Source organism: Engystomops pustulosus, chromosome 4, assembly GCF_040894005.1.
Source record: "Engystomops pustulosus chromosome 4, aEngPut4.maternal, whole genome shotgun sequence".
In the NCBI taxonomy this organism is placed as follows: Eukaryota; Metazoa; Chordata; class Amphibia; order Anura; family Leptodactylidae; genus Engystomops; species Engystomops pustulosus.
In genome coordinates, this window is record NC_092414.1 from 214,525,611 (window position 1) to 214,546,206 (window position 20,596).

The following is a 20,596-nucleotide window of genomic DNA, read 5'->3' on the forward strand; positions in this document are numbered from 1 at the left end:
GCCATATTTCCGAAAAACTCCAAAACACTTAAACTCAGGATACATACAAAAAAACCTGGTGGTTAGTGGACACTCAAGCAGACAGTAAGTGTCTGAAGAAAAATAACCATTTCTCTAACAGTTCATATAGGAAAAGGACAGTTAACCTCAACGGCTGTTGAGTTCAACACCTTAACCACTCTGCCACAACAGCTTAACGGTTGCAAAATATTCCGATCTTATTGGAAAATTGCCATTTTGTTCTCTCCTAAAGGCTAAAGACAAGGAGAAATGGACATCTAAGCATTGTGGGATGCCATTTTATCGAAAGAGTGGGAGTGGTCTGAAAAACTATGTTTTGGTACAGACAGAGTGCTTAAAACAATGACTGACCCCGACGTGATTTGAACACGCAACCTTCTGATCTGGAGTCAGACGCGCTACCGTTGCGCCACGAGGTCTCTGTTGGTGCTAAAGGTTGACACTAAGTTCTGGATGAAAATTAGGAATTGGACAGATAATGCTGAATAATTCATATGGAAATATGAAAAAATCCATATTTCCAAAATTCCAAAACACTAAAATTGAGGAAGCATCAAAAAATCTTGTGTTTAGTGGAAACTGAATCAGATAGTAAGCATCTGAAGAAAGGTAACCAGTTCTTTAACCATTCCTATAAGAAAACGATGCTAAACCAGCTTCCATGTCAATTTGGTGAGGCTCACTTTCTTATTTTCTAACTGGAGAAATTCCAAGAAATGTCTCACTAAGGTGCACATTCATAGTTCTTATTTAATTAACTAGCCTGTGTGTGCGTGTATATAACTAAAAGTCTGCGCTGTGAACAGGATTTGAACCTGTGCGGGGAGACCCCATTGGATTTCGAGTCCAACGCCTTAACCACTCGGCCATCACAGCTGAACTTTAGTCAAAAGTTCAAATCCCATGTGAAAAGTGTCGTTTTGTTGGATGCGTTAATATACGGGACTCTGGTTACATGTCTGGTTGTCTTTAGGTAGGCTCAAGCATGGAGAATCTTTTGGTGTGATTGCTTGCCATAGGCTGAGGTTCGCATTCTCTAAGGTTCAAGAGAAGAGACAGCTCAATGTTTCATCCCCTGTAAAATCAATCACGAAGCAGTTTCATAAGATAAGTTACTTTCAATCGATCAGTTTTAAGAGCCACCCTAAAATCAAAGACTTTAATGAGTTTGCTTTCTTTGACTGCGTTTTCTCTTGCACTCTAAAACTTAATCTCAATAAATCTTAATTCAACAGATCAACATTTTTTGATAAAGGATGGAAAACACGTGATAAGAGATGACAATGTTCACTTCCTCCTAATAGCAAAATACAAGGAGATGCGGAAGTGTAAGCATTGTGGGACGGAATGCTACCGTAACAGTGCCAGCGGTGAGAAAGACTATGTTTTTGTATAGACAGAGAGTTTAAAATGATGACTGACCACGACGTGATTTGAACACGCAACCTTCTGATCTGGAGTCAGACGCGCTACCGTTGCGCCACGATGTCTTTGCCAGGCAGGCTTTTCGCAGTCTTTGATGCCAAGTTAGTCATTTATAATTCTAAATGATTAATACAAATCTTTATTCAATGCATTAACAATTTCATAAAGGAAAAAACAGAGAATTTAAAGGCAACCAAATTTGCCACTTTGTTTCTAGCTAGTTACAAAAAGGAAGGAATAACTAAGGATCGTAGACCATAATTTCCATGATGGAATGGGAGCGGCTCAAAAGACCATGTTGTATTATCGACACAATGAGCAAAACGTCAACTGACCCCGACGTGATTTGAACACGCAACCTTCTGATCTGGAGTCAGGCGCGCTACCGTTGCGCCACGAGGTCACTTTGGGCGGCAGCAGTTAGTGGAGCTTCACGCTTAATTCCAGTTGAAAATTAGGAACTTGACTGATAATGATGAATAATTCATATGGAAATGAAAACAAAGCCATATTTCCGAAAAACTCCAAAACACTTAAACTCAGGATACATACAAAAAAACCTGGTGGTTAGTGGACACTCAAGCAGACAGTAAGTGTCTGAAGAAAAATAACCATTTCTCTAACAGTTCATATAGGAAAAGGACAGTTAACCTCAACGGCTGTTGAGTTCAACACCTTAACCACTCTGCCACAACAGCTTAACGGTTGCAAAATATTCCGATCTTATTGGAAAATTGCCATTTTGTTCTCTCCTAAAGGCTAAAGACAAGGAGAAATGGACATCTAAGCATTGTGGGATGCCATTTTATCGAAAGAGTGGGAGTGGTCTGAAAAACTATGTTTTGGTACAGACAGAGTGCTTAAAACAATGACTGACCCCGACGTGATTTGAACACGCAACCTTCTGATCTGGAGTCAGACGCGCTACCGTTGCGCCACGAGGTCTCTGTTGGTGCTAAAGGTTGACACTAAGTTCTGGATGAAAATTAGGAATTGGACAGATAATGCTGAATGATTCATATGGAAATATGAAAAAATCCATATTTCCAAAATTCCAAAACACTAAAATTGAGGAAGCATCAAAAAATCTTGTGTTTAGTGGAAACTGAATCAGATAGTAAGCATCTGAGAAAGACTATGTTTTTGTATAGACAGAGAGTTTAAAATGATGACTGACCACGACGTGATTTGAACACGCAACCTTCTGATCTGGAGTCAGACGCGCTACCGTTGCGCCACGCGGTCTTTGGCCAGGCAGGCTTTTCGCAGTCTTTGATGCCAAGTTGGTCATTTATAATTCTAAATGATTAATACAAATCTTTATTCAATGCATTGACAATTTCATGAAGGAAAAAACAGAGAATTTAAAGGCAACCAAATTTGCCACTTTGTTTCTAGCTAGTTACAAAAAGGAAGGAATAACTAAGGATCGTAGACCATAATTTCCATGATGGAATGGGAGCAGCTCAAAAGACCATGTTGTATTATCGACACAATGAGCAAAACGTCAACTGACCCCGACGTGATTTGAACACGCAACCTTCTGATCTGGAGTCAGGCGCGCTACCGTTGCGTCACGAGGTCACTTTGGGCGGCAGCAGTTAGTGGAGCTTCACGCTTAATTCCAGTTGAAAATTAGGAACTTGACTGATAATGATGAATAATTCATATGGAAATGAAAACAAAGCCATATTTCCGAAAAACTCCAAAACACTTAAACTCAGGATACATACAAAAAAACCTGGTGGTTAGTGGACACTCAAGCAGACAGTAAGTGTCTGAAGAAAAATAACCATTTCTCTAACAGTTCATATAGGAAAAGGACAGTTAACCTCAACGGCTGTTGAGTTCAACACCTTAACCACTCTGCCACAACAGCTTAACGGTTGCAAAATATTCCGATCTTATTGGAAAATTGCCATTTTGTTCTCTCCTAAAGGCTAAAGACAAGGAGAAATGGACATCTAAGCATTGTGGGATGCCATTTTATCGAAAGAGTGGGAGTGGTCTGAAAAACTATGTTTTGGTACAGACAGAGTGCTTAAAACAATGACTGACCCCGACGTGATTTGAACACGCAACCTTCTGATCTGGAGTCAGACGCGCTACCGTTGCGCCACGAGGTCTCTGTTGGTGCTAAAGGTTGACACTAAGTTCTGGATGAAAATTAGGAATTGGACAGATAATGCTGAATAATTCATATGGAAATATGAAAAAATCCATATTTCCAAAATTCCAAAACACTAAAATTGAGGAAGCATCAAAAAATCTTGTGTTTAGTGGAAACTGAATCAGATAGTAAGCATCTGAAGAAAGGTAACCAGTTCTTTAACCATTCCTATAAGAAAACAATGCTAAACCAGCTTCCATGTCAATTTGGTGAGGCTCACTTTCTTATTTTCTAACTGGAGAAATTCCAAGAAATGTCTCACTAAGGTGCACATTCATAGTTCTTATTTTATTAACTAGCCTGTGTGTGCGTGTATATAACTAAAAGTCTGCGCTGTGAACAGGATTTGAACCTGTGCGGGGAGACCCCATTGGATTTCGAGTCCAACGCCTTAACCACTCGGCCATCACAGCTGAACTTTAGTCAAAAGTTCAAATCCCATGTGAAAAGTGTCGTTTTGTTGGATGCGTTAATATACGGGACTCTGGTTACATGGCTGGTTGTCTTTAGGTAGGCTCAAGCATGGAGAATCTTTTGGTGTGATTGCTTGCCATAGGCTGAGGTTCGCATTCTCTAAGGTTCAAGAGAAGAGACAGCTCAATGTTTCATCCCCTGTAAAATTAATCACGAAGCAGTTTCATAAGATAAGTTACTTTCAATCGATCAGTTTTAAGAGCCACCCTAAAATCAAAGACTTTAATGAGTTTGCTTTCTTTGACTGCGTTTTCTCTTGCACTCTAAAACTTAATCTCAATAAATGTTAATTCAACAGATCAACATTTTTTGATAAAGGATGGAAAACACGTGATAAGAGATGACAATGTTCACTTCCTCCTAATAGCAAAATACAAGGAGATGCGGAAGTGTAAGCATTGTGGGACGGAATGCTACCGTAACAGTGCCAGCGGTGAGAAAGACTATGTTTTTGTATAGACAGAGAGTTTAAAATGATGACTGACCACGACGTGATTTGAACACGCAACCTTCTGATCTGGAGTCAGACGCGCTACCGTTGCGCCACGCGGTCTTTGGCCAGGCAGGCTTTTCGCAGTCTTTGATGCCAAGTTGGTCATTTATAATTCTAAATGATTAATACAAATCTTTATTCAATGCATTGACAATTTCATAAAGGAAAAAACAGAGAATTTAAAGGCAACCAATTTTGCCACTTTGTTTCTAGCTAGTTACAAAAAGGAAGGAATAACTAAGGATCGTAGACCATAATTTCCATGATGGAATGGGAGCGGCTCAAAAGACCATGTTGTATTATCGACACAATGAGCAAAACGTCAACTGACCCCGACGTGATTTGAACACGCAACCTTCTGATCTGGAGTCAGGCGCGCTACCGTTGCGTCACGAGGTCACTTTGGGCGGCAGCAGTTAGTGGAGCTTCACGCTTAATTCCAGTTGAAAATTAGGAACTTGACTGATAATGATGAATAATTCATATGGAAATGAAAACAAAGCCATATTTCCGAAAAACTCCAAAACACTTAAACTCAGGATACATACAAAAAAACCTGGTGGTTAGTGGACACTCAAGCAGACAGTAAGTGTCTGAAGAAAAATAACCATTTCTCTAACAGTTCATATAGGAAAAGGACAGTTAACCTCAACGGCTGTTGAGTTCAACACCTTAACCACTCTGCCACAACAGCTTAACGGTTGCAAAATATTCCGATCTTATTGGAAAATTGCCATTTTGTTCTCTCCTAAAGGCTAAAGACAAGGAGAAATGGACATCTAAGCATTGTGGGATGCCATTTTATCGAAAGAGTGGGAGTGGTCTGAAAAACTATGTTTTGGTACAGACAGAGTGCTTAAAACAATGACTGACCCCGACGTGATTTGAACACGCAACCTTCTGATCTGGAGTCAGACGCGCTACCGTTGCGCCACGAGGTCTCTGTTGGTGCTAAAGGTTGACACTAAGTTCTGGATGAAAATTAGGAATTGGACAGATAATGCTGAATAATTCATATGGAAATATGAAAAAATCCATATTTCCAAAATTCCAAAACACTAAAATTGAGGAAGCATCAAAAAATCTTGTGTTTAGTGGAAACTCAATCAGATAGTAAGCATCTGAAGAAAGGTAACCAGTTCTTTAACCATTCCTATAAGAAAACGATGCTAAACCAGCTTCCATGTCAATTTGGTGAGGCTCACTTTCTTATTTTCTAACTGGAGAAATTCCAAGAAATGTCTCACTAAGGTGCACATTCATAGTTCTTATTTTATTAACTAGCCTGTGTGTGCGTGTATATAACTAAAATTCTGCGCTGTGAACAGGATTTGAACCTGTGCGGGGAGACCCCATTGGATTTCGAGTCCAACGCCTTAACCACTCGGCCATCACAGCTGAACTTTAGTCAAAAGTTCAAATCCCATGTGAAAAGTGTCGTTTTGTTGGATGCGTTAATATACGGGACTCTGGTTACATGTCTGGTTGTCTTTAGGTAGGCTCAAGCATGGAGAATCTTTTGGTGTGATTGCTTGCCATAGGCTGAGGTTCGCATTCTCTAAGGTTCAAGAGAAGAGACAGCTCAATGTTTCATCCCCTGTAAAATCAATCACGAAGCAGTTTCATAAGATAAGTTACTTTCAATCGATCAGTTTTAAGAGCCACCCTAAAATCAAAGACTTTAATGAGTTTGCTTTCTTTGACTGCGTTTTCTCTTGCACTCTAAAACTTAATCTCAATAAATCTTAATTCAACAGATCAACATTTTTTGATAAAGGATGGAAAACACGTGATAAGAGATGACAATGTTCACTTCCTCCTAATAGCAAAATACAAGGAGATGCGGAAGTGTAAGCATTGTGGGACGGAATGCTACCGTAACAGTGCCAGCGGTGAGAAAGACTATGTTTTTGTATAGACAGAGAGTTTAAAATGATGACTGACCACGACGTGATTTGAACACGCAACCTTCTGATCTGGAGTCAGACGCGCTACCGTTGCGCCACGCGGTCTTTGGCCAGGCAGGCTTTTCGCAGTCTTTGATGCCAAGTTGGTCATTTATAATTCTAAATGATTAATACAAATCTTTATTCAATGCATTGACAATTTCATAAAGGAAAAAACAGAGAATTTAAAGGCAACCAATTTTGCCACTTTGTTTCTAGCTAGTTACAAAAAGGAAGGAATAACTAAGGATCGTAGACCATAATTTCCATGATGGAATGGGAGCGGCTCAAAAGACCATGTTGTATTATCGACACAATGAGCAAAACGTCAACTGACCCCGACGTGATTTGAACATGCAACCTTCTGATCTGGAGTCAGACGCGCTACCGTTGCGCCACGAGGTCACTTTGGGCGGCAGCAGTTAGTGGAGCTTCACGCTTAATTCCAGTTGAAAATTAGGAACTTGACTGATAATGATGAATAATTCATATGGAAATGAAAACAAAGCCATATTTCCGAAAAACTCCAAAACACTTAAACTCAGGATACATACAAAAAAACCTGGTGGTTAGTGGACACTCAAGCAGACAGTAAGTGTCTGAAGAAAAATAACCATTTCTCTAACAGTTCATATAGGAAAAGGACAGTTAACCTCAACGGCTGTTGAGTTCAACACCTTAACCACTCTGCCACAACAGCTTAACGGTTGCAAAATATTCCGATCTTATTGGAAAATTGCCATTTTGTTCTCTCCTAAAGGCTAAAGACAAGGAGAAATGGACATCTAAGCATTGTGGGATGCCATTTTATCGAAAGAGTGGGAGTGGTCTGAAAAACTATGTTTTGGTACAGACAGAGTGCTTAAAACAATGACTGACCCCGACGTGATTTGAACACGCAACCTTCTGATCTGGAGTCAGACGCGCTACCGTTGCGCCACGAGGTCTCTGTTGGTGCTAACGGTTGACACTAAGTTCTGGATGAAAATTAGGAATTGGACAGATAATGCTGAATAATTCATATGGAAATATGAAAAAATCCATATTTCCAAAATTCCAAAACACTAAAATTGAGGAAGCATCAAAAAATCTTGTGTTTAGTGGAAACTGAATCAGATAGTAAGCATCTGAAGAAAGGTAACCAGTTCTTTAACCATTCCTATAAGAAAACGATGCTAAACCAGCTTCCATGTCAATTTGGTGAGGCTCACTTTCTTATTTTCTAACTGGAGAAATTCCAAGAAATGTCTCACTAAGGTGCACATTCATAGTTCTTATTTTATTAACTAGCCTGTGTGTGCGTGTATATAACTAAAAGTCTGCACTGTGAACAGGATTTGAACCTGTGCGGGGAGACCCCATTGGATTTCGAGTCCAACGCCTTAACCACTCGGCCATCACAGCTGAACTTTAGTCAAAAGTTCAAATCCCATGTGAAAAGTGTCGTTTTGTTGGATGCGTTAATATACGGGACTCTGGTTACATGTCTGGTTGTCTTTAGGTAGGCTCAAGCATGGAGAATCTTTTGGTGTGATTGCTTGCCATAGGCTGGGGTTCGCATTCTCTAAGGTTCAAGAGAAGAGACAGCTCAATGTTTCATCCCCTGTAAAATCAATCACGAAGCAGTTTCATAAGATAAGTTACTTTCAATCGATCAGTTTTAAGAGCCACCCTAAAATCAAAGACTTTAATGAGTTTGCTTTCTTTGACTGCGTTTTCTCTTGCACTCTAAAACTTAATCTCAATAAATCTTAATTCAACAGATCAACATTTTTTGATAAAGGATGGAAAACACGTGATAAGAGATGACAATGTTCACTTCCTCCTAATAGCAAAATACAAGGAGATGCGGAAGTGTAAGCATTGTGGGACGGAATGCTACCGTAACAGTGCCAGCGGTGAGAAAGACTATGTTTTTGTATAGACAGAGAGTTTAAAATGATGACTGACCACGACGTGATTTGAACACGCAACCTTCTGATCTGGAGTCAGACGCGCTACCGTTGCGCCACGCGGTCTTTGGCCAGGCAGGCTTTTCGCAGTCTTTGATGCCAAGTTGGTCATTTATAATTCTAAATGATTAATACAAATCTTTATTCAATGCATTGACAATTTCATAAAGGAAAAAACAGAGAATTTAAAGGCAACCAATTTTGCCACTTTGTTTCTAGCTAGTTACAAAAAGGAAGGAATAACTAAGGATCGTAGACCATAATTTCCATGATGGAATGGGAGCGGCTCAAAAGACCATGTTGTATTATCGACACAATGAGCAAAACGTCAACTGACCCCGACGTGATTTGAACATGCAACCTTCTGATCTGGAGTCAGACGCGCTACCGTTGCGCCACGAGGTCACTTTGGGCAGCAGCAGTTAGTGGAGCTTCACGCTTAATTCCAGTTGAAAATTAGGAACTTGACTGATAATGATGAATAATTCATATGGAAATGAAAACAAAGCCATATTTCCGAAAAACTCCAAAACACTTAAACTCATGATACATACAAAAAAACCTGGTGGTTAGTGGACACTCAAGCAGACAGTAAGTGTCTGAAGAAAAATAACCATTTCTCTAACAGTTCATATAGGAAAAGGACAGTTAACCTCAACGGCTGTTGAGTTCAACACCTTAACCACTCTGCCACAACAGCTTAACGGTTGCAAAATATTCCGATCTTATTGGAAAATTGCCATTTTGTTCTCTCCTAAAGGCTAAAGACAAGGAGAAATGGACATCTAAGCATTGTGGGATGCCATTTTATCGAAAGAGTGGGAGTGGTCTGAAAAACTATGTTTTGGTACAGACAGAGTGCTTAAAACAATGACTGACCCCGACGTGATTTGAACACGCAACCTTCTGATCTGGAGTCAGACGCGCTACCGTTGCACCACGAGGTCTCTGTTGGTGCTAAAGGTTGACACTAAGTTCTGGATGAAAATTAGGAATTGGACAGATAATGCTGAATAATTCATATGGAAATATGAAAAAATCCATATTTCCAAAATTCCAAAACACTAAAATTGAGGAAGCATCAAAAAATCTTGTGTTTAGTGGAAACTGAATCAGATAGTAAGCATCTGAAGAAAGGTAACCAGTTCTTTAACCATTCCTATAAGAAAACGATGCTAAACCAGCTTCCATGTCAATTTGGTGAGGCTCACTTTCTTATTTTCTAACTGGAGAAATTCCAAGAAATGTCTCACTAAGGTGCACATTCATAGTTCTTATTTTATTAACTAGCCTGTGTGTGCGTGTATATAACTAAAAGTCTGCGCTGTGAACAGGATTTGAACCTGTGCGGGGAGACCCCATTGGATTTCGAGTCCAACGCCTTAACCACTCGGCCATCACAGCTGAACTTTAGTCAAAAGTTCAAATCCCATGTGAAAAGTGTCGTTTTGTTGGATGCGTTAATATACGGGACTCTGGTTACATGTCTGGTTGTCTTTAGGTAGGCTCAAGCATGGAGAATCTTTTGGTGTGATTGCTTGCCATAGGCTGAGGTTCGCATTCTCTAAGGTTCAAGAGAAGAGACAGCTCAATGTTTCATCCCCTGTAAAATCAATCACGAAGCAGTTTCATAAGATAAGTTACTTTCAATCGATCAGTTTTAAGAGCCACCCTAAAATCAAAGACTTTAATGAGTTTGCTTTCTTTGACTGCGTTTTCTCTTGCACTCTAAAACTTAATCTCAATAAATCTTAATTCAACAGATCAACATTTTTTGATAAAGGATGGAAAACACGTGATAAGAGATGACAATGTTCACTTCCTCCTAATAGCAAAATACAAGGAGATGCGGAAGTGTAAGCATTGTGGGACGGAATGCTACCGTAACAGTGCCAGCGGTGAGAAAGACTATGTTTTTGTATAGACAGAGAGTTTAAAATGATGACTGACCACGACGTGATTTGAACACGCAACCTTCTGATCTGGAGTCAGACGCGCTACCGTTGCGCCACGAGGTCTTTGGCCAGGCAGGCTTTTCGCAGTCTTTGATGCCAAGTTGGTCATTTATAATTCTAAATGATTAATACAAATCTTTATTCAATGCATCGACAATTTCATAAAGGAAAAAACTGAGAATTTAAAGGCAACCAAATTTGCCACTTTGTTTCTAGCTAGTTACAAAAAGGAAGGAATAACTAAGGATCGTAGACCATAATTTCCATGATGGAATGGGAGCGGCTCAAAAGACCATGTTGTATTATCGACACAATGAGCAAAACGTCAACTGACCCCGACGTGATTTGAACACGCAACCTTCTGATCTGGAGTCAGACGCGCTACCGTTGCGCCACGAGGTCACTTTGGGCGGCAGCAGTTAGTGGAGCTTCATGCTTAATTCCAGTTGAAAATTAGGAACTTGACTGATAATGATGAATAATTCATATGGAAATGAAAACAAAGCCATATTTCCGAAAAACTCCAAAACACTTAAACTCAGGATACATACAAAAAAACCTGGTGGTTAGTGGACACTCAAGCAGACAGTAAGTGTCTGAAGAAAAATAACCATTTCTCTAACAGTTCATATAGGAAAAGGACAGTTAACCTCAACGGCTGTTGAGTTCAACACCTTAACCACTCTGCCACAACAGCTTAACGGTTGCAAAATATTCCGATCTTATTGGAAAATTGCCATTTTGTTCTCTCCTAAAGGCTAAAGACAAGGAGAAATGGACATCTAAGCATTGTGGGATGCCATTTTATCGAAAGAGTGGGAGTGGTCTGAAAAACTATGTTTTGGTACAGACAGAGTGCTTAAAACAATGACTGACCCCGACGTGATTTGAACACGCAACCTTCTGATCTGGAGTCAGACGCGCTACCGTTGCGCCACGAGGTCTCTGTTGGTGCTAAAGGTTGACACTAAGTTCTGGATGAAAATTAGGAATTGGACAGATAATGCTGAATAATTCATATGGAAATATGAAAAAATCCATATTTCCAAAATTCCAAAACACTAAAATTGAGGAAGCATCAAAAAATCTTGTGTTTAGTGGAAACTGAATCAGATAGTAAGCATCTGAAGAAAGGTAACCAGTTCTTTAACCATTCCTATAAGAAAACGATGCTAAACCAGCTTCCATGTCAATTTGGTGAGGCTCACTTTCTTATTTTCTAACTGGAGAAATTCCAAGAAATGTCTCACTAAGGTGCACATTCATAGTTCTTATTTTATTAACTAGCCTGTGTGTGCGTGTATATAACTAAAAGTCTGCGCTGTGAACAGGATTTGAACCTGTGCGGGGAGACCCCATTGGATTTCGAGTCCAACGCCTTAACCACTCGGCCATCACAGCTGAACTTTAGTCAAAAGTTCAAATCCCATGTGAAAAGTGTCGTTTTGTTGGATGCGTTAATATACGGGACTCTGGTTACATGTCTGGTTGTCTTTAGGTAGGCTCAAGCATGGAGAATCTTTTGGTGTGATTGCTTGCCATAGGCTGAGGTTCGCATTCTCTAAGGTTCAAGAGAAGAGACAGCTCAATGTTTCATCCCCTGTAAAATCAATCACGAAGCAGTTTCATAAGATAAGTTACTTTCAATCGATCAGTTTTAAGAGCCACCCTAAAATCAAAGACTTTAATGAGTTTGCTTTCTTTGACTGCGTTTTCTCTTGCACTCTAAAACTTAATCTCAATAAATCTTAATTCAACAGATCAACATTTTTTGATAAAGGATGGAAAACACGTGATAAGAGATGACAATGTTCACTTCCTCCTAATAGCAAAATACAAGGAGATGCGGAAGTGTAAGCATTGTGGGACGGAATGCTACCGTAACAGTGCCAGCGGTGAGAAAGACTATGTTTTTGTATAGACAGAGAGTTTAAAATGATGACTGACCACGACGTGATTTGAACACGCAACCTTCTGATCTGGAGTCAGATGCGCTACCGTTGCGCCACGCGGTCTTTGGCCAGGCAGGCTTTTCGCAGTCTTTGATGCCAAGTTGGTCATTTATAATTCTAAATGATTAATACAAATCTTTATTCAATGCATTGACAATTTCATAAAGGAAAAAACAGAGAATTTAAAGGCAACCAATTTTGCCACTTTGTTTCTAGCTAGTTACAAAAAGGAAGGAATAACTAAGGATCGTAGACCATAATTTCCATGATGGAATGGGAGCAGCTCAAAAGACCATGTTGTATTATCGACACAATGAGCAAAACGTCAACTGACCCCGACGTGATTTGAACACGCAACCTTCTGATCTGGAGTCAGACGCGCTACCGTTGCGCCACGAGGTCACTTTGGGCGCCAGCAGTTAGTGGAGCTTCACGCTTAATTCCAGTTGAAAATTAGGAACTTGACTGATAATGATGAATAATTCATATGGAAATGAAAACAAAGCCATATTTCCGAAAAACTCCAAAACACTTAAACTCAGGATACATACAAAAAAACCTGGTGGTTAGTGGACACTCAAGCAGACAGTAAGTGTCTGAAGAAAAATAACCATTTCTCTAACAGTTCATATAGGAAAAGGACAGTTAACCTCAACGGCTGTTGAGTTCAACACCTTAACCACTCTGCCACAACAGCTTAACGGTTGCAAAATATTCCGATCTTATTGGAAAATTGCCATTTTGTTCTCTCCTAAAGGCTAAAGACAAGGAGAAATGGACATCTAAGCATTGTGGGATGCCATTTTATCGAAAGAGTGGGAGTGGTCTGAAAAACTATGTTTTGGTACAGACAGAGTGCTTAAAACAATGACTGACCCCGACGTGATTTGAACACGCAACCTTCTGATCTGGAGTCAGACGCGCTACCGTTGCGCCACGAGGTCTCTGTTGGTGCTAAAGGTTGACACTAAGTTCTGGATGAAAATTAGGAATTGGACAGATAATGCTGAATAATTCATATGGAAATATGAAAAAATCCATATTTCCAAAATTCCAAAACACTAAAATTGAGGAAGCATCAAAAAATCTTGTGTTTAGTGGAAACTGAATCAGATAGTAAGCATCTGAAGAAAGGTAACCAGTTCTTTAACCATTCCTATAAGAAAACGATGCTAAACCAGCTTCCATGTCAATTTGGTGAGGCTCACTTTCTTATTTTCTAACTGGAGAAATTCCAAGAAATGTCTCACTAAGGTGCACATTCATAGTTCTTATTTTATTAACTAGCCTGTGTGTGCGTGTATATAACTAAAAGTCTGCGCTGTGAACAGGATTTGAACCTGTGCGGGGAGACCCCATTGGATTTCGAGTCCAACGCCTTAACCACTCGGCCATCACAGCTGAACTTTAGTCAAAAGTTCAAATCCCATGTGAAAAGTGTCGTTTTGTTGGATGCGTTAATATACGGGACTCTGGTTACATGTCTGGTTGTCTTTAGGTAGGCTCAAGCATGGAGAATCTTTTGGTGTGATTGCTTGCCATAGGCTGAGGTTCGCATTCTCTAAGGTTCAAGAGAAGAGACAGCTCAATGTTTCATCCCCTGTAAAATCAATCACGAAGCAGTTTCATAAGATAAGTTACTTTCAATCGATCAGTTTTAAGAGCCACCCTAAAATCAAAGACTTTAATGAGTTTGCTTTCTTTGACTGCGTTTTCTCTTGCACTCTAAAACTTAATCTCAATAAATCTTAATTCAACAGATCAACATTTTTTGATAAAGGATGGAAAACACGTGATAAGAGATGACAATGTTCACTTCCTCCTAATAGCAAAATACAAGGAGATGCGGAAGTGTAAGCATTGTGGGACGGAATGCTACCGTAACAGTGCCAGCGGTGAGAAAGACTATGTTTTTGTATAGACAGAGAGTTTAAAATGATGACTGACCACGACGTGATTTGAACACGCAACCTTCTGATCTGGAGTCAGACGCGCTACCGTTGCGCCACGCGGTCTTTGGCCAGGCAGGCTTTTCGCAGTCTTTGATGCCAAGTTGGTCATTTATAATTCTAAATGATTAATACAAATCTTTATTCAATGCATTGACAATTTCATAAAGGAAAAAACAGAGAATTTAAAGGCAACCAATTTTGCCACTTTGTTTCTAGCTAGTTACAAAAAGGAAGGAATAACTAAGGATCGTAGACCATAATTTCCATGATGGAATGGGAGCGGCTCAAAAGACCATGTTGTATTATCGACACAATGAGCAAAACGTCAACTGACCCCGACGTGATTTGAACACGCAACCTTCTGATCTGGAGTCAGACGCGCTACCGTTGCGCCACGAGGTCACTTTGGGCGGCAGCAGTTAGTGGAGCTTCACGCTTAATTCCAGTTGAAAATTAGGAACTTGACTGATAATGATGAATAATTCATATGGAAATGAAAACAAAGCCATATTTCCGAAAAACTCCAAAACACTTAAACTCAGGATACATACAAAAAAACCTGGTGGTTAGTGGACACTCAAGCAGACAGTAAGTGTCTGAAGAAAAATAACCATTTCTCTAACAGTTCATATAGGAAAAGGACAGTTAACCTCAACGGCTGTTGAGTTCAACACCTTAACCACTCTGCCACAACAGCTTAACGGTTGCAAAATATTCCGATCTTATTGGAAAATTGCCATTTTGTTCTCTCCTAAAGGCTAAAGACAAGGAGAAATGGACATCTAAGCATTGTGGGATGCCATTTTATCGAAAGAGTGGGAGTGGTCTGAAAAACTATGTTTTGGTACAGACAGAGTGCTTAAAACAATGACTGACCCCGACGTGATTTGAACACGCAACCTTCTGATCTGGAGTCAGACGCGCTACCGTTGCGCCACGAGGTCTCTGTTGGTGCTAAAGGTTGACACTAAGTTCTGGATGAAAATTAGGAATTGGACAGATAATGCTGAATAATTCATATGGAAATATGAAAAAATCCATATTTCCAAAATTCCAAAACACTAAAATTGAGGAAGCATCAAAAAATCTTGTGTTTAGTGGAAACTGAATCAGATAGTAAGCATCTGAAGAAAGGTAACCAGTTCTTTAACCATTCCTATAAGAAAACGATGCTAAACCAGCTTCCATGTCAATTTGGTGAGGCTCACTTTCTTATTTTCTAACTGGAGAAATTCCAAGAAATGTCTCACTAAGGTGCACATTCATAGTTCTTATTTTATTAACTAGCCTGTGTGTGCGTGTATATAACTAAAAGTCTGCTCTGTGAACAGGATTTGAACCTGTGCGGGGAGACCCCATTGGATTTCGAGTCCAACGCCTTAACCACTCGGCCATCACAGCTGAACTTTAGTCAAAAGTTCAAATCCCATGTGAAAAGTGTCGTTTTGTTGGATGCGTTAATATACGGGACTCTGGTTACATGTCTGGTTGTCTTTAGGTAGGCTCAAGCATGGAGAATCTTTTGGTGTGATTGCTTGCCATAGGCTGAGGTTCGCATTCTCTAAGGTTCAAGAGAAGAGACAGCTCAATGTTTCATCCCCTGTAAAATCAATCACGAAGCAGTTTCATAAGATAAGTTACTTTCAATCGATCAGTTTTAAGAGCCACCCTAAAATCAAAGACTTTAATGAGTTTGCTTTCTTTGACTGCGTTTTCTCTTGCACTCTAAAACTTAATCTCAATAAATCTTAATTCAACAGATCAACATTTTTTGATAAAGGATGGAAAACACGTGATAAGAGATGACAATGTTCACTTCCTCCTAATAGCAAAATACAAGGAGATGCGGAAGTGTAAGCATTGTGGGACGGAATGCTACCGTAACAGTGCCAGCGGTGAGAAAGACTATGTTTTTGTATAGACAGAGAGTTTAAAATGATGACTGACCACGACGTGATTTGAACACGCAACCTTCTGATCTGGAGTCAGACGCGCTACCGTTGCGCCACGCGGTCTTTGGCCAGGCAGGCTTTTCGCAGTCTTTGATGCCAAGTTGGTCATTTATAATTCTAAATGATTAATACAAATCTTTATTCAATGCATCGACAATTTCATAAAGGAAAAAACAGAGAATTTAAAGGCAACCAAATTTGCCACTTTGTTTCTAGCTAGTTACAAAAAGGAAGGAATAACTAAGGATCGTAAATAGAGATGAGCGAACATGCTCGTCCGAGCTTGATGCTCGGTCGAGCATTAGGGTACTCGAAACTGCTCGTTACTCGGACGAATACTTCGCCCGCTCGAGAAAATGGCAGCTCCCGCCGTTTTGCTTTTTGGCGGCCAGAAACAGAGCCAATCACAAGCCAGGAGACTCTGCACTCCACCCAGCATGACGTGGTACCCTTACACGTCGATAGCAGTGGTTGGCTGGCCAGATCAGGTGACCCTGGGATAGACTAGCCGCTGGCCGCGCTGCTCGGATCATTCTCTGTCTGGATGCCGCTAGGGAGAGAGCTGCTGCTGGTCAGGGAAAGCGTTAGGGTGTTCTATTAGCTTACTGTTAGGCAGGAGTGATTCTCAAAGAACCCAACAGCCCTTCTTAGGCCTACAATAACGTTCTACTTTTTTTATTTTAATTTGCATCTTTTACCATTTTGTGAGGAATTAGCAGGGGGACTTGCTACCGTTGTGTTTAGCTCTTAGTGGCACACATATCCATAGCAAAGACCGAAGTGGGAAAATTCAGTAGGGGTTGGATTTCTATTAGGCAATAACTCAGTGTCATCTCATCTGGCATAGTAGTGTGCTTCCTTTGATACTTGGCTAGAAAATAGCCATAGGAGAATACAAACAGCTTCTTGAAGCCTACAGTAGCGTTCTATATATTTGATTTCTGGTTGATCTGCTGGTGGCTGTAGTTTCTGCAGTGCATGTACTTGCCAATTCTGAGCAATTTGTAGTGAGACTTGCGACCGCTGTGTTCTGCGCTTAGTGGCGCACATATCCATAGCAAAGGCCGAAGTGGCAAAATTCAGTAGGGGTTGGATTTCTATTAGGCAATAACTCAGTGTCATCTCATCTGGCATAGTAGTGTGCTTCCTTTGATACTTGGCTAGAAAATAGCCATAGGAGAATACAAACAGCTTCTTGAAGCCTACAGTAGCGTTCTATATATTTGATTTCTGGTTGATCTGGTGGTGGCTGTAGTTTCTGCAGTGCATGTACTTGCCAATTCTGAGCAATTTGTAGTGAGACTTGCGACCGCTGTGTTCTGCGCTTAGTGGCGCACATATCCATAGCAAAGGCCGAAGTGGCAAAATTCAGTAGGGGTTGGATTTCTATTAGGCAATAACTCAGTGTCATCTCATCTGGCATAGTAGTGTGCTTCCTTTGATACTTGGCTAGAAAATAGCCATAGGAGAATACAAATAGCTTCTTGAAGCCTACAGTAGCGTTCTATATATTTGATTTCTGGTTGATCTGCTGGTGGCTGTAGTTTCTGCAGTGCATGTACTTGCCAATTCTGAGCAATTTGTAGTGAGACTTGCGACCGCTGTGTTCTGCGCTTAGTGGCGCACATATCCATAGCAAAGGCCGAAGTGGCAAAATTCAGTAGGGGTTGGATTTCTATTAGGCAATAACTCAGTGTCATCTCATCTGGCATAGTAGTGTGCTTCCTTTGATACTTGGCTAGAAAATAGCCATAGGAGAATACAAACAGCTTCTTGAAGCCTACAGTAGCGTTCTATATATTTGATTTCTGGTTGATCTGGTGGTGGCTGTAGTTTCTGCAGTGCATGTACTTGCCAATTCTGAGCAATTTGTAGTGAGACTTGCGACCGCTGTGTTCTGCGCTTAGTGGCGCACATATCCATAGCAAAGGCCGAAGTGGCAAAATTCAGTAGGGGTTGGATTTCTATTAGGCACTAACTCAGTGTCATCTCATCTGGCATAGTAGTGTGCTTCCTTTGATACTTGGCTAGAAAATAGCCATAGCAATAGGATAGGATTGTTTGGTTTTAAAAACTCAAAAAAAAACAAAAAACACAAAAAAAAAAAACACAAAAAAACACAAAAAAAAACAAAAAGAAGTAAAAAAAAAAAAAAAGTTATAACTCTCATTTTAAAAATGTTTAACCCGAGGGCTAGGGGTAGAGGACGAGGGCGGGGACGTGGGCGTCCAACTACTGCAGGGGTCAGAGGCCGTGGTCCTGGGCGGGGTGAGACACCACCTGCTGATGAGGGAGCAGGGGAACGCCGCAGAGCTACACTCCCTAGGTTCATGTCTGAAGTTACTGGGACTCGTGGTAGAGCACTGTTGAGGCCAGAACAGTGCGAACAGGTGATGTCGTGGATTGCTGACAATGCTTCGAGCAATTTGTCCACCACCAGTCAGTCTTCCACGCAGTCCACCCATGTAACCGAAATCCCCACTCCTCCAGCTCCTGCACCTCAGCCTCCTCCCCCCCAGTCTGCCCCCTCCCAGGAAAATTTGGCATTTGAACCGGCATACTCTGAGGAACTGTTTTCTGGACCCTTCCCACAGTCACAAACCACTTGTCCGGTTGCTGCTGAGCAATTTTCCGATGCCCAGGTTTTCCACCAGTCACAGTCTGTGGGTGATGATGACCTTCTTGACGTAGTGGAAGTGTGTAAAGAGGTGTCCGACGACAGTGGGGAAGTTGTTGTCAGGGCAGGAAGTCCGAGGGGGGAGCAGACTGAGGGATCGGAGGATGATGAGGTGACAGACCCAAGCTGGGTTGAGAGGCCGGGTGAACACAGTGCTTCTGAGACGGAGGAGAGTCCTCGACCTGAACAGGTTGGAAGAGGCAGTGGTGGGGCCAGACGGAGAGGCAGGGCCAGAGCTGGTGCATCAGCGCCACTGTCAACTAGTGAAGCTCCCGTGGTGAGGGCTCTTGCGGCGAGGGCTAGATCTTCAGAAGTGTGGAGGTTCTTTAAGGAAACACCGGATGACCGACAGACTGTGGTGTGCAACATTTGCCAAACCAGGCTCAGCAGGGGTTCCACCACTACTAGCTTAACTACCACCAGTATGCGCAGGCATATGAATGCTAAGCACCCCACTCAGTGGCAACAAGCCCGTTCACCTCCGGCCGTGCACACCACTGCTCCTTCCCCTGTGTCAGCTGCTAGTCAGCCCCCTGCCCAGGACCCTGGCACAAAAACCCCATCGTCGCCTCCACGATCCTCCACAGCATCCACCAGCGTTCAGCTCTCCATACCCCAGACGCTGGAGCGGAAACGCAAATATAGTGCAACCCACCCGCACGCCCAAGCCCTTAATGTGCACATCTCCAGATTGCTTAGCCTGGAGATGCTGCCCTATAGGCTAGTAGAGACCGAGGCCTTTCGCAACCTCATGGCGGCGGCCGCCCCTCGGTATTCGGTCCCCAGCCGCCACTACTTTTCCCGATGTGCCGTCCCAGCCCTGCACCAGCACGTGTCAGACAACATCATCCGTGCCCTGACCAACGCCGTTTCTGACAAGGTCCACCTGACCACGGACACGTGGACGAGTGCTGCCGGGCAGGGCCACTATATATCGCTGACGGCACATTGGGTTAACTTGGTGGAGGCTGGGACCGAGTCTGACCCTGGGGCTGCTCATATACTGCCGACGCCGAGGATTGCGGGGCCTACCTCGGTCCAGGTGTTTCAGGCCTACTATGCCTCCTCCTCCTCCCACCCCTCCTCCACCTCCTCCTCCGAACTACCATCCGTGGGCACGGCGCCATCAGTCGGTAGCTCTAGGCACAGCAGCAGTGCCGTCGCTAAGCGACAGCAGGCGGTGCTCAAACTGCTGAGCCTAGGCGACAAAAGGCACACCGCCCAAGAGCTATTACAGGGCATCACGGCGCAGACTGATCTGTGGCTGGCACCGCTGAACCTCAAGCCGGGAATGGTTGTGTGTGACAACGGCCGTAACCTGGTGGCGGCTCTGCAACTCGGCAGACTGACACATGTGCCATGCCTGGCCCATGTGTTAAATCTGATAGTGCAGCGTTTCCTCAAGACATACCCCAATCTGTCTGATTTGCTCACGAAGGTGCGCCGCATCTGTGCGCATTTCAGGAAGTCCAGCCCAGATGCTGCCACTCTCAGGGCAGCGCAGCGCCGCCTCCAACTGCCCGCTCACCGACTGTTGTGCGACGTGCCCACGAGGTGGAATTCAACACTGACCATGTTATCCAGAGTTTACCAGCAGCGCAGAGCGATTGTAGACTGCCAGATGTCA

At 42.1% G+C, this 20,596-nt stretch overlaps 34 non-coding genes across 34 annotated transcripts; all 34 read right to left on the bottom strand.

Annotated features, from left to right (window-relative positions):
* Nucleotides 1-368: 368 nt before the first annotated feature.
* Nucleotides 369-440, bottom strand: TRNAW-CCA (transfer RNA tryptophan (anticodon CCA)). The gene has a single exon. It is a non-coding gene; the product is annotated as a tRNA-Trp (tRNA).
* Nucleotides 441-815: 375 nt separating this feature from the next.
* Nucleotides 816-897, bottom strand: TRNAS-CGA (transfer RNA serine (anticodon CGA)). The gene has a single exon. It is a non-coding gene; the product is annotated as a tRNA-Ser (tRNA).
* A 542-nt stretch (nucleotides 898-1,439) lies between these two features.
* Nucleotides 1,440-1,511, bottom strand: TRNAW-CCA (transfer RNA tryptophan (anticodon CCA)). The gene has a single exon. It is a non-coding gene; the product is annotated as a tRNA-Trp (tRNA).
* A 266-nt stretch (nucleotides 1,512-1,777) lies between these two features.
* TRNAW-CCA (transfer RNA tryptophan (anticodon CCA)) lies at nucleotides 1,778-1,849 on the bottom strand. Its single transcript has one exon. It is a non-coding gene; the product is annotated as a tRNA-Trp (tRNA).
* A 470-nt stretch (nucleotides 1,850-2,319) lies between these two features.
* On the bottom strand, nucleotides 2,320-2,391 carry TRNAW-CCA (transfer RNA tryptophan (anticodon CCA)). Its single transcript has one exon. It is a non-coding gene; the product is annotated as a tRNA-Trp (tRNA).
* A 228-nt stretch (nucleotides 2,392-2,619) lies between these two features.
* Nucleotides 2,620-2,691, bottom strand: TRNAW-CCA (transfer RNA tryptophan (anticodon CCA)). The gene has a single exon. It is a non-coding gene; the product is annotated as a tRNA-Trp (tRNA).
* Nucleotides 2,692-2,958: 267 nt separating this feature from the next.
* TRNAW-CCA (transfer RNA tryptophan (anticodon CCA)) lies at nucleotides 2,959-3,030 on the bottom strand. The gene has a single exon. It is a non-coding gene; the product is annotated as a tRNA-Trp (tRNA).
* Nucleotides 3,031-3,500: 470 nt separating this feature from the next.
* TRNAW-CCA (transfer RNA tryptophan (anticodon CCA)) lies at nucleotides 3,501-3,572 on the bottom strand. The gene has a single exon. It is a non-coding gene; the product is annotated as a tRNA-Trp (tRNA).
* Nucleotides 3,573-3,947: 375 nt separating this feature from the next.
* TRNAS-CGA (transfer RNA serine (anticodon CGA)) lies at nucleotides 3,948-4,029 on the bottom strand. Its single transcript has one exon. It is a non-coding gene; the product is annotated as a tRNA-Ser (tRNA).
* A 542-nt stretch (nucleotides 4,030-4,571) lies between these two features.
* On the bottom strand, nucleotides 4,572-4,643 carry TRNAW-CCA (transfer RNA tryptophan (anticodon CCA)). The gene has a single exon. It is a non-coding gene; the product is annotated as a tRNA-Trp (tRNA).
* A 267-nt stretch (nucleotides 4,644-4,910) lies between these two features.
* On the bottom strand, nucleotides 4,911-4,982 carry TRNAW-CCA (transfer RNA tryptophan (anticodon CCA)). Its single transcript has one exon. It is a non-coding gene; the product is annotated as a tRNA-Trp (tRNA).
* Nucleotides 4,983-5,452: 470 nt separating this feature from the next.
* On the bottom strand, nucleotides 5,453-5,524 carry TRNAW-CCA (transfer RNA tryptophan (anticodon CCA)). The gene has a single exon. It is a non-coding gene; the product is annotated as a tRNA-Trp (tRNA).
* Nucleotides 5,525-5,899: 375 nt separating this feature from the next.
* On the bottom strand, nucleotides 5,900-5,981 carry TRNAS-CGA (transfer RNA serine (anticodon CGA)). Its single transcript has one exon. It is a non-coding gene; the product is annotated as a tRNA-Ser (tRNA).
* A 542-nt stretch (nucleotides 5,982-6,523) lies between these two features.
* TRNAW-CCA (transfer RNA tryptophan (anticodon CCA)) lies at nucleotides 6,524-6,595 on the bottom strand. Its single transcript has one exon. It is a non-coding gene; the product is annotated as a tRNA-Trp (tRNA).
* Nucleotides 6,596-6,862: 267 nt separating this feature from the next.
* Nucleotides 6,863-6,934, bottom strand: TRNAW-CCA (transfer RNA tryptophan (anticodon CCA)). Its single transcript has one exon. It is a non-coding gene; the product is annotated as a tRNA-Trp (tRNA).
* A 470-nt stretch (nucleotides 6,935-7,404) lies between these two features.
* Nucleotides 7,405-7,476, bottom strand: TRNAW-CCA (transfer RNA tryptophan (anticodon CCA)). The gene has a single exon. It is a non-coding gene; the product is annotated as a tRNA-Trp (tRNA).
* Nucleotides 7,477-7,851: 375 nt separating this feature from the next.
* Nucleotides 7,852-7,933, bottom strand: TRNAS-CGA (transfer RNA serine (anticodon CGA)). Its single transcript has one exon. It is a non-coding gene; the product is annotated as a tRNA-Ser (tRNA).
* A 542-nt stretch (nucleotides 7,934-8,475) lies between these two features.
* Nucleotides 8,476-8,547, bottom strand: TRNAW-CCA (transfer RNA tryptophan (anticodon CCA)). Its single transcript has one exon. It is a non-coding gene; the product is annotated as a tRNA-Trp (tRNA).
* A 267-nt stretch (nucleotides 8,548-8,814) lies between these two features.
* Nucleotides 8,815-8,886, bottom strand: TRNAW-CCA (transfer RNA tryptophan (anticodon CCA)). Its single transcript has one exon. It is a non-coding gene; the product is annotated as a tRNA-Trp (tRNA).
* Nucleotides 8,887-9,356: 470 nt separating this feature from the next.
* TRNAW-CCA (transfer RNA tryptophan (anticodon CCA)) lies at nucleotides 9,357-9,428 on the bottom strand. Its single transcript has one exon. It is a non-coding gene; the product is annotated as a tRNA-Trp (tRNA).
* Nucleotides 9,429-9,803: 375 nt separating this feature from the next.
* TRNAS-CGA (transfer RNA serine (anticodon CGA)) lies at nucleotides 9,804-9,885 on the bottom strand. Its single transcript has one exon. It is a non-coding gene; the product is annotated as a tRNA-Ser (tRNA).
* A 542-nt stretch (nucleotides 9,886-10,427) lies between these two features.
* TRNAW-CCA (transfer RNA tryptophan (anticodon CCA)) lies at nucleotides 10,428-10,499 on the bottom strand. Its single transcript has one exon. It is a non-coding gene; the product is annotated as a tRNA-Trp (tRNA).
* A 267-nt stretch (nucleotides 10,500-10,766) lies between these two features.
* On the bottom strand, nucleotides 10,767-10,838 carry TRNAW-CCA (transfer RNA tryptophan (anticodon CCA)). The gene has a single exon. It is a non-coding gene; the product is annotated as a tRNA-Trp (tRNA).
* Nucleotides 10,839-11,308: 470 nt separating this feature from the next.
* TRNAW-CCA (transfer RNA tryptophan (anticodon CCA)) lies at nucleotides 11,309-11,380 on the bottom strand. Its single transcript has one exon. It is a non-coding gene; the product is annotated as a tRNA-Trp (tRNA).
* Nucleotides 11,381-11,755: 375 nt separating this feature from the next.
* TRNAS-CGA (transfer RNA serine (anticodon CGA)) lies at nucleotides 11,756-11,837 on the bottom strand. Its single transcript has one exon. It is a non-coding gene; the product is annotated as a tRNA-Ser (tRNA).
* Nucleotides 11,838-12,379: 542 nt separating this feature from the next.
* On the bottom strand, nucleotides 12,380-12,451 carry TRNAW-CCA (transfer RNA tryptophan (anticodon CCA)). The gene has a single exon. It is a non-coding gene; the product is annotated as a tRNA-Trp (tRNA).
* Nucleotides 12,452-12,718: 267 nt separating this feature from the next.
* TRNAW-CCA (transfer RNA tryptophan (anticodon CCA)) lies at nucleotides 12,719-12,790 on the bottom strand. Its single transcript has one exon. It is a non-coding gene; the product is annotated as a tRNA-Trp (tRNA).
* A 470-nt stretch (nucleotides 12,791-13,260) lies between these two features.
* Nucleotides 13,261-13,332, bottom strand: TRNAW-CCA (transfer RNA tryptophan (anticodon CCA)). The gene has a single exon. It is a non-coding gene; the product is annotated as a tRNA-Trp (tRNA).
* Nucleotides 13,333-13,707: 375 nt separating this feature from the next.
* On the bottom strand, nucleotides 13,708-13,789 carry TRNAS-CGA (transfer RNA serine (anticodon CGA)). The gene has a single exon. It is a non-coding gene; the product is annotated as a tRNA-Ser (tRNA).
* A 542-nt stretch (nucleotides 13,790-14,331) lies between these two features.
* On the bottom strand, nucleotides 14,332-14,403 carry TRNAW-CCA (transfer RNA tryptophan (anticodon CCA)). Its single transcript has one exon. It is a non-coding gene; the product is annotated as a tRNA-Trp (tRNA).
* A 267-nt stretch (nucleotides 14,404-14,670) lies between these two features.
* TRNAW-CCA (transfer RNA tryptophan (anticodon CCA)) lies at nucleotides 14,671-14,742 on the bottom strand. Its single transcript has one exon. It is a non-coding gene; the product is annotated as a tRNA-Trp (tRNA).
* A 470-nt stretch (nucleotides 14,743-15,212) lies between these two features.
* Nucleotides 15,213-15,284, bottom strand: TRNAW-CCA (transfer RNA tryptophan (anticodon CCA)). Its single transcript has one exon. It is a non-coding gene; the product is annotated as a tRNA-Trp (tRNA).
* Nucleotides 15,285-15,657: 373 nt separating this feature from the next.
* Nucleotides 15,658-15,741, bottom strand: TRNAS-CGA (transfer RNA serine (anticodon CGA)). Its single transcript has one exon. It is a non-coding gene; the product is annotated as a tRNA-Ser (tRNA).
* A 542-nt stretch (nucleotides 15,742-16,283) lies between these two features.
* On the bottom strand, nucleotides 16,284-16,355 carry TRNAW-CCA (transfer RNA tryptophan (anticodon CCA)). Its single transcript has one exon. It is a non-coding gene; the product is annotated as a tRNA-Trp (tRNA).
* Between the last annotated feature and the right edge of the window lie 4,241 nt (nucleotides 16,356-20,596).